Consider the following 9366-nt stretch of genomic DNA (forward strand, 5'->3'; position numbering starts at 1 on the left):
TTTGCACTCAAAACATCTATTTTAAGTACAGTAGGAAGTTTTTAAGTTTTTCTAGTTAAGTGTTTGTCTGAAAAAAATTGCCAAGCGCTAATTTTTTTATCGATCTAAATCTGGTATGCTTCGAGATCGAAACGCTAAAATCTCTACCTTATCAGAAACAGGTTATGAATTAAAATATTTTCTAGACAGAAGCTGTCAATTTGTCGATCTCCATGTAGGAATAGTAGCATTCTCTGCCTTTCAGCCAAAAGTCCCGAGTTCGAGTCCTGGTGGGGCATGACATTTTTTTACACTACACAAGAATTCATTAACATCTATCCTCATTATTGGACGGGTCAGCCTGTTGTTGCCAAAGCAAATAATGAACTATTATTAATCTATGCGTAGAGAAATATAACAGTTAATTTATGTATTACTGTTTATATCTATAAGAGAATTAATTACTTAAAATAGTTTCTAAAACAAAATTAATATAATAATACTTTTGATGAATACAATTTGTCGGTTTTCGAAACTAGGGAAGCACGGATTATATTATTGCTTCTAAATACTCGTAATTTAAGGTTTTATACTTAAATAACAATAAAAGCTTCGTATACAGCAACGATTCAGTTATGATACAGTAAATAAATTAGTTTTTCCTTTTTTTTCTGTTTAGCCTACGGAACCACCATAAGGTATGAATGAGGATGATATGTATGAGTGTAAATGAAGTGTAGTCTTGTACAGTCTCAGGTCGACCATTTCTGAGAGATGTCGTTAATTGAAACCCAACCAACAAAGAACACCGGTATCCACGTTCTAGTATTTAAAAATCCGTATAAAAGTTCAAAACCTTAGAACTCTCGACTTCGAAATCAGCTGATTTGCGATGAGTTCACCAACTAGTAAAGACAGTTACTTTTATACGGATTTGAATACTAGATCGTGGATACTGATGTTCTTTGGTGGTTGAGTTTTAATTAACCACATATCACAGAAACGGGTGACCTGAGACTGTACAAGACTCCATTTCATTTACATTCATACATAAAATCCTCTGAAGTAATACCTTATGGTGGCTCCGGAGGCTAAACAGAAAAACAAAGAGAGATAATTTATTTTAATTTCAGTTGTCAATTATTTTGGCAATATAATAATTGTATGAATAAATAAATAAAATAAATTTATTACAATTTTTTTTAAATATTTCTGTACAATTTTATTTTTTGTATGTTTCTTTTAAGCATAGTGTAGTTTTCTGCTTCGTTACATTATAATAACCTAAATATAATTCAAATTTTTAAAATTTTAATTTTAAAATATCAATCGATATTGAAGATTTCGATGAAATAAATTCTAGTAAAGATTTTACTATTTATATAATAAATATCTGTCCACAATTTTAAAATTTAATTTATTTATTTTAAGAAAAAAAAACTGTTCTGATAATTTTAGAGATATTTGCGAAAGTACTCTACGGAGACAAAGAAGAAAGAAAAACCAGTACGTGAAAAAATTTTAAAATCAAGTTTATATTAAATGTATTCTACTGCCAGAATGTATACCAATTTTATGTTAATATATCAATTTTTCAAAAAATTGTTATGTATTTTAAATAATTTTCCTACGAATAAATAAAGTTAGATAATTCATATTCTTACATACATAAAATTTAATTTTTTGTTTTCTTGTTGGGGGTCAAGAATCAGTGAAATAAATATATAAAATTATCAATTTTTAGTTTACGGTAACGTTTTAGAGACCAAATTATTACAACTTTAATCTCTATAAGATTTATTATAAACATTCTTTGTGGAAGAGACTTTATTTTCAATTTATCACGCAAAATCTACAAATCTACATTTTGTAGGGTTTGAAATACCTAAATTGACATTTTTTAAATGAAATTTAAGGATTTTAAATGAATTCCTTATTTTTATAAATGTTAAAAAAGCTTCCCTTATACTAAAAGTTAACTATGGACTCTTAAATCATACTATGGACTAATTAATTCCAAAAAAAGCAAATAAAAATGTACATCTATACCGTTTTTAATTACTCCACTCCTTTTTTTCCCTTTTTATTAAAAAATTAAACCTATTGTTACTTTCTTATCGGCTGTGTTAATCAAATCAACTATGTTAAATTAATGTATAAACTTTTATACGTAACGTACTTTAATTTTAAGACAAAAGAAAACCAAGTATTACAAACTTGATTAAGATTCTATAAAAGGAAGAGATTTAAGCATACTAATTCATTATTATTACTTCTCTAAACCGACTTAAAAATTTAATTTGGCTACGTAAAAAAATTCCAATTGTCATGTTGCTTAGATTTACCTGTATTTTTGTACATTTAATTAAAAAAAGAGATGACCAAAGTAACACGTTATTTCATGGGATATAGTTATTTTAATTCTTTTTTTTAAGTACCTTTTATCAGGATGAAGTTTTATAAGTTTTGAAGTACTTCATAAGGTTATGAAGTTTTATAAGAATAGGGATGAAGTATGAATTTACCCCATATGTCAAACATTTGTGTGAATTGGAATATATTTTTCTGTTTTTCGATTAGAAAGTTATTTTAACGTTACCGGAATCTTTATGTTATGTTAGTGTTTTGTAAGGTGAACGTTAGAGGTCATTTTTATAAAGAACATTTTTTCTTTTAATCATTTCGATTTTATTTATAACTGAAAGTTTAAATGTGCATTTTACTTCCAATTTCTACAAATCGAACGCCGTACAAAGTTCAACAGTGTTATCATCAACTACAGTTATAAATTGCTTTTATTTATATTTGCTTTAAAGCTATATCTCTCTTTGATTTTACTGAAATTCTTATTTTTTCATTTATGTTAACTGTTTCACATGTTTTAATATAACCCTTAGGATAAAGGTATATTATGTTTATAATAAAATATAACTAACAAACAACATGATGCCATAATTTTTGCAACATTAATTTATCAAAGAAGATCAACATTATTTTATCGTTGTCGCCACTAAAATTATACCATGTCAAGAAAATTATTTGTCGGTGTGTACTCGATTACACTTATAATTATTATTTTATTTTTTAAATAAAACAATAAAATTATTTTACAAACAAAAACGTTTACAACAGCACGGAACTATAAATAATACAGGAGATAACCCGCTTTACCGACTGCGTGATCTTTTACACTTTTAATGAGCTTTTACTTCCTTGTACGAAATAAAGGAAATGTTGTGATCGCGAAAAATTTCGGTTTTCAGATTTCAACGGAAATATCCATTTTGATCATCCCTGAATCCATTCTGACTAGTTTCGATATGAACGTTTGTACGTACGTATCTCGTATAACTCAAAAACGGCCGTAGGATGTTGAAATTTGGGATTTAGAACTGTTGTAACATCTAGTTGTGCAACTTCCCTTTTGATTGCAATCGACTAAACCAAAAGTGTCTAAAAAAAGACCAGAATCCAAAAAAAATGAATTTTGAACTTTTCCTTAACTGCAGTAATAAGCTCTCATTGAGAGCTTTTAAACGATGAATCATAAGTGGTACTTATTTTCATTGGTTCCAGAGTTATAGCCTAATAAAAGTTTAATTAATGAAATATTTGGATCTTACGAGGGGAAGACACATCGGTTCGAATCAGACTTGATCTCCTTTTCTTGTTAACTTTCTTTTTTTTTTTAAATATATTGATTTATTAATAATTATTAATCTCTGATTGTAAAAAAAAATTGACGATAAGTAATAATACAATAAAAAATTTAAAAAATATGAAAAAATATCAGAAGTTATTAATAAAATAAAATTTTATATACTTTTCATTTCAAAAAAAAAAAAAAAATGTGTATATGTAATTTAATAGGAATACAAGGAAGTCATGTGGCGTCCTTATCAGATTTGTTGTTTTGAAATCCCGTATATTATCGCAAAAGATCCATATGCAATACAAATAATTAATTTATATCATATCTTCTTTATTTATTGATATAATTATTTATAATAAACGAAAATAAAGACTTATTTATATACATAAATATTATTATTAATAATAATTTATATTATGATATAAATTGCCTCACCCATATTGCGCACACTTGGAATTGTTCCTTCAGACTCAAAATCAGTAATAATGAGCCACGTACTTGTAATAGATTGACAGTAACCAGTGAGGTTAAATACCTGGGTGTGATAGTCGACAATAAATTGAAATGAGATTCTCACTTAAATAAATGTTAAAATGTTCTACCACGTAAAACTCTTTTACTTATGTATAAAGCCTTAATGGAGTCTTTAATAACATTTGGAGTGGAGGTATGGGGTTTGACGGCTGTTCGGATTTAAAAATTATACCTAAACTTCAAAACAGGGCGCTTAAAGTGGTTTCAGGCTTTTCGTCTAAGATTCAAATTTAAATCGTTATAAGCATTGTAATACGTTGATCCCTCTAGGTTACTATTATTTCTCCCTTTGTAAATTATTTTTCCAAACTAATAAATACCTAGTAAAACGCAATGTACCCCTTTATTTGACACATAAGAGAATGTACGTGGTATCAAATTATTTTAATCTATGTGGTAAGATGACTTTAAAAATCCAAATTCCATCCATTTTTAATAAATTGCCTTCATATATTTTAGAAATAGATAAAAAGATAAATATTTGAAGGAGTTTTTAATTTTTTATTAGCAGGGACTTCTTAATAGTTATTTTTCCTTTTATTATAAAATATTTTTTGTACTATTAAAAATTTTGTATATGTATTACGTATGTACCATACATAACATTTTAATATTTATTCCAATATTTTTATATTACGTATTTGTATTTTTTTGTATATATATTCGTATATTATAATCGTTATTTTTGTTTTTGTTAAAAAAAATGTGATCTATGTATTATTTATTTTTGTATTTTATATTATAATATGTAATCTATAATATACAAGTCGAAATTTAGAAGTATATGGTACATGTAGTTTATCTTTATGTAAACTTTTTTCAAAATTAATTTAAGCTTAAAATATTTAATTTTTTTTACCGAAATCTATTTAATATAATTTTATAAATTAATCTCATATTTAATTATTCTCTATTTATTTTTGTATTAATTACTGATGCCACCTTAATTAAGTATTTGATAGAATTTTAACTAGTTACTAAGGAAATAAGTATATTTTTCACTGTATTTTTTTCTTTGTTGCACTATGTAAATAACTTGTTTTCAATTTATGTTAATACGGGAGCCTGCTGATAAGACTTAGCGGGACCCTATATTGTAAAATTATAAGAAAATAAAAATAAAATAAATAAACTAAAAATTATTATTATACTTAAATAAAGTAATGATTATTATAAAAAAATTGTTATTACCTGGTTCACCTAATTCTTCGACTGCCGGATAGGCTCTAATATGAGAGAATACAATAAGCATTACAATTAATGTAGACAAGATAGAAACAAGATTTACTTTCATGATTATGACTTCAATTTTAAATTGTAATCAAGAGAAATATTTAATTGAACAAACTAAGAGTAAATTTTAATTAAACGTTTTAAGTAAAATAGTAAACAATTTTTTATTTATCCTAAAATCATACTGAAATGTTATCGATATCGAGTTTCTATTTATACTTCACGAACAAAGAAAAAGATAAACCATGACTGTGAATCCCGGATGAAATTCTTATCATTTTCTTAAAGTTTAGATGTTACAATGAAATCAGGAAGAAGGGAAATAACTAATGAATTGACACGGGATTTCCGATGCATTATTTCAAAACAACAATTTTCATTGACACAATTCCAAGAATATTGTTGTACGAAAGACAATTAATCTTTAGTACTCAATACAACTGATAAGATAAAATGTAAAAGAATTGTTTAGAAAATAAAAATTTTAATGCAGTTGTGCATGCCAATGTTAAACATAAAAATAAAATTTTAAATAATAGAAATATCGCTTACGTATTAAAATGATTTCAAAGTGTACTATAGGCTATTTTTTAAATTATCTATAAAAAATATTAAATGGCTGTAAAATATTAAATGTTTAGGGTTGACATAGATTGAAATATTTTGTCATAATTTTATTTTTTGAATACCTTTAAAATGATGTCACAACCTAACTTTATTCATTAAGAAATTTTGAATTGCCCGTATGCTATGTTGGGTATGGCCTCGATGGCACGAGTGGTAGAGTCTCGTCCTCTAATCCCGAAATCCCGGGGTTCGAATCTCAGTCAGGGATGGCATCCGGAGACTAAACAAAAGAAAAATGGTTGGTTGGGGGTGTGGTGGTATCATACGGAAAATTAGATTGTTTCGAGGTGGGTAATTTGTTTAATTTAATTTTTCTGCATTTTACTGTAAATAATTATATATTATATATTATATGACTTATACTCTGAAGCGCCTTAACAAAACTCTTAGCTTGTCATCATTATTTAACATTTATTACGCCTATCTATATTCTTGTATGAAATACAAAGTCATCTCTTAAGATCCCCTCAAAAAGTCACAACTAGTTATTAAGATACAAAAATGGGCATCCATAAGTATAAATTGTGTAGTTCTAAATTTAGAAAATTAAATATATTATCTAATCCTTGCGTTTATATTTATGAATGTACAATCTTTTCTAAAAAGGACTGTCACTTATTCTCAGTGGCGGCTCGCGTATAGGTATTATGGAACTGCTGCATCTCCTATTTCCACTTGATATTATCGATAATATTTAACATGAGTCCTTTATTCTTTAATTCTTTCTTTATACTTGGAAAATATATAATGATTAAGCTTAATGTCAGCAGCCATCCCCCAGTTTATAAAAGGGTACAAAAATCTTTGTACGGAACTGCGCTTCATAATTCCAGTGGCGTGGTGTTTGGCTGTTTTACGCATGCGCAAATAGAAAGCTGAACGCAAGGCTGCGAGGGAGAGAGAGAGAGAGAGAGCACGGTCGCTCCAAAAGTGCCGATCCTAACGTGCTGGTGGAAGGTAGTTTTTTACTCCGTGTGTGTATGGAAAGCTCCTTGTTCGTTACCTTTTTTTAGTTTAGTCGGTGGAAGGAATATGAAAGCGGTTTAGTTGTTTTTCCAGTAGTGAAAATTTCAGAAAAGGGCGGAAAGCAAGGGCTCTTTGGTTGCAAATCTATCCAAAAACAGGCTGGAAGAGCGAAAGAGAAAGTAAATTAATAAAAACTAATTATGTATTTCTTTCTCTGTACATAGAAATTTAAATTAAGCACAATTGTACTATAGTGGTTTTAAGCGGACATTTTATTAAGTTATTATCTAATAATACTAAAAAATATTATCTGTATTGACATTCTTGAAGTGTCATTCATGAGTACCATATTCTTGAATATGATGAAGTGTACAATTAGATTAGTATCCAGCTTCCAGCTATTCTATTTGATTCATTTATTTTTACGATTCTTTTATTTTACAGAAAACTTTAACCATGACCTTGAAAAGGCCCAGAAAAAAACTTTGTGGAACAGCACCCCACTAATTTTAGCTATTGCTTATTCTTAAAAAAATGTCAACACAAAATTACAAAATTAGACAACGAAAACTGTTTTCGTATTACTCAACACAATAGTTTGGCTTATGAGAAAGGGCCTTTTTATGCTTTCGTAGCCATTTTAAATTAATTGATCAACCATCTAAAAAATCTTTCCACCAATTTATTTAAAATAGAATTAAAAAATCTTTTATAGAAACAATATTACTTGTTAGATGAATTAAAAAAAAAATACTCATTAAAATATTTATCAGCATCTCGTTCAACTTGTACATATATGTGTGCTGAAAATAGTTTTCAATAGCGACTTCTGAATTGTGAATAATTTTTTAGTAATATTTTTTATTAAACGCATTTATCTTAACATTATTTCGGAATTAATATAGACTTTAAATATATCTATCTATTTTTATTTCCTTTTGTGAAGTAAAATAAGAAGTATTGTGACCGCGAAAAATTTTGGTTTTCAGATTTTAACGGAATTATCCATTTTGATCATCCCTGAATCCATTTTGACTAGGTTCGGCGTGACGTCTGTACGAACGTATGTATGTACGTATCTCGCACAATTCAAAAACGATTAGCGGTAGGATGTTGAAATTTTGGTTTTAGGACTGCTGTAACATCTAATTGTGCCCCTCTCCATTTGATTTCAATTGACTGAGCCAAAAGTGCCAAAAAGCCCAAAATCCAAACGAATTTGTTTTAACTGCAGTAATAAACCCTCATTGACAGCTTTTCAGCAATATAAAAGTGGTATTTATTTTCATTGGTTCCAGAGTTATAGCCAAATAAAATTTTAATTAATGAAATATCTGGCTCTTACAATTTGAATATCGGTTCGAATCAGACTTGATCTCCTTTTTTTAACTTATTTTTTTAAATTTAAATATATTGATTTATTAATAATTATTAGATTGTAAAAACATTTTTACGATAAATAATAACAATTAAAAAAACATATGAAAAAATATCAGAAGTTATTGATGAAATAAAATTTTATGTACTTTTCATTTCAAAAAAATGTGTATGTGTAATTTAATAGGCGTACATGAAAGTCATGTGCTGTTCACATGAGATTTTTTTTACTTTTAATCAAAATACGAGATTTTTTATGGGTTTTTGTTGCCCTACCCATACTTTAAACGATTTAAAAATGTAAAATAAATTAACTTAATTACTATCTAAAAGAAAATTGTACTAAAAAAATAATAATAAAATATTCTATCAGTTCGTTAAATTTTTATTTTTTTAAGTTGATGCCATATTAAAAAGAAAATAGATGTTAATAGTTGGTTTTAATTTGGCATAAAGTATAAAAAGTCAAAATTTAATTAACTATGAAAAAGCATTATTTTTTACATTTTACTAGTTTTATTTTGAAGTAGGGTTTATTTTTGTAAATACTCGTACATATCTCCTAGCATCATAGCTTGAGTTAAGCTTCAAGAAGAAAAGCATGGTAATCAGTCAAAAAAATCGGGTATGGGTTTTTTTGTATTTCTCGATGTTTCATGATTCTAAAAAAATAGGTGAAGGATAGATAATTTTCGTACGTGTGTTGGCATTGAAGCTTAATAACGTTTGACTGGATGAACCTAATTTTGTACAGATTCTCGTATGTATAGGGCAACTTGTTGTAAAATTTTGGGTTTAATATTTCTAGGGAATAGGGTATATAGTTTTTTTGGGATTTTCTCAAAGTTTTACAAACATATCCCATTTTAATATCAGAATTTCACCTCAAAATTCACCCTTCTCCAAAAATTAAAAAAGCTATCTTTTTATTTATTGCATATTTTAATACTATTATAAGTAACCCCAGAAAATATTGTGGTGTCAATATTGTTGATGGG

General features: G+C 27.2%; 1 protein-coding gene across 2 annotated transcripts in view; it reads right to left on the reverse strand.

Annotated features, from left to right (window-relative positions):
• Positions 1–5602, reverse strand: part of LOC142325438 (phosphatidylethanolamine-binding protein 1-like) — a 43872-nt gene extending 38270 nt beyond the window's left edge. Inside the window, exon 1 of one of the 2 annotated variants that reach the window (XM_075367208.1) lies at positions 5357–5601. The gene's annotated coding sequence lies outside the window, so the exon portion shown is untranslated. Of the gene's footprint in view, positions 1–5356 lie in introns of both variants that reach the window. The other variant, XM_075367207.1, reaches the window with a different exon arrangement.
• Positions 5603–9366: the final 3764 nt, after the last annotated feature.

Source organism: Lycorma delicatula, chromosome 5 (genome assembly GCF_047948215.1).
Source record: "Lycorma delicatula isolate Av1 chromosome 5, ASM4794821v1, whole genome shotgun sequence".
NCBI classification, from domain to species: Eukaryota; Metazoa; Arthropoda; class Insecta; order Hemiptera; family Fulgoridae; genus Lycorma; species Lycorma delicatula.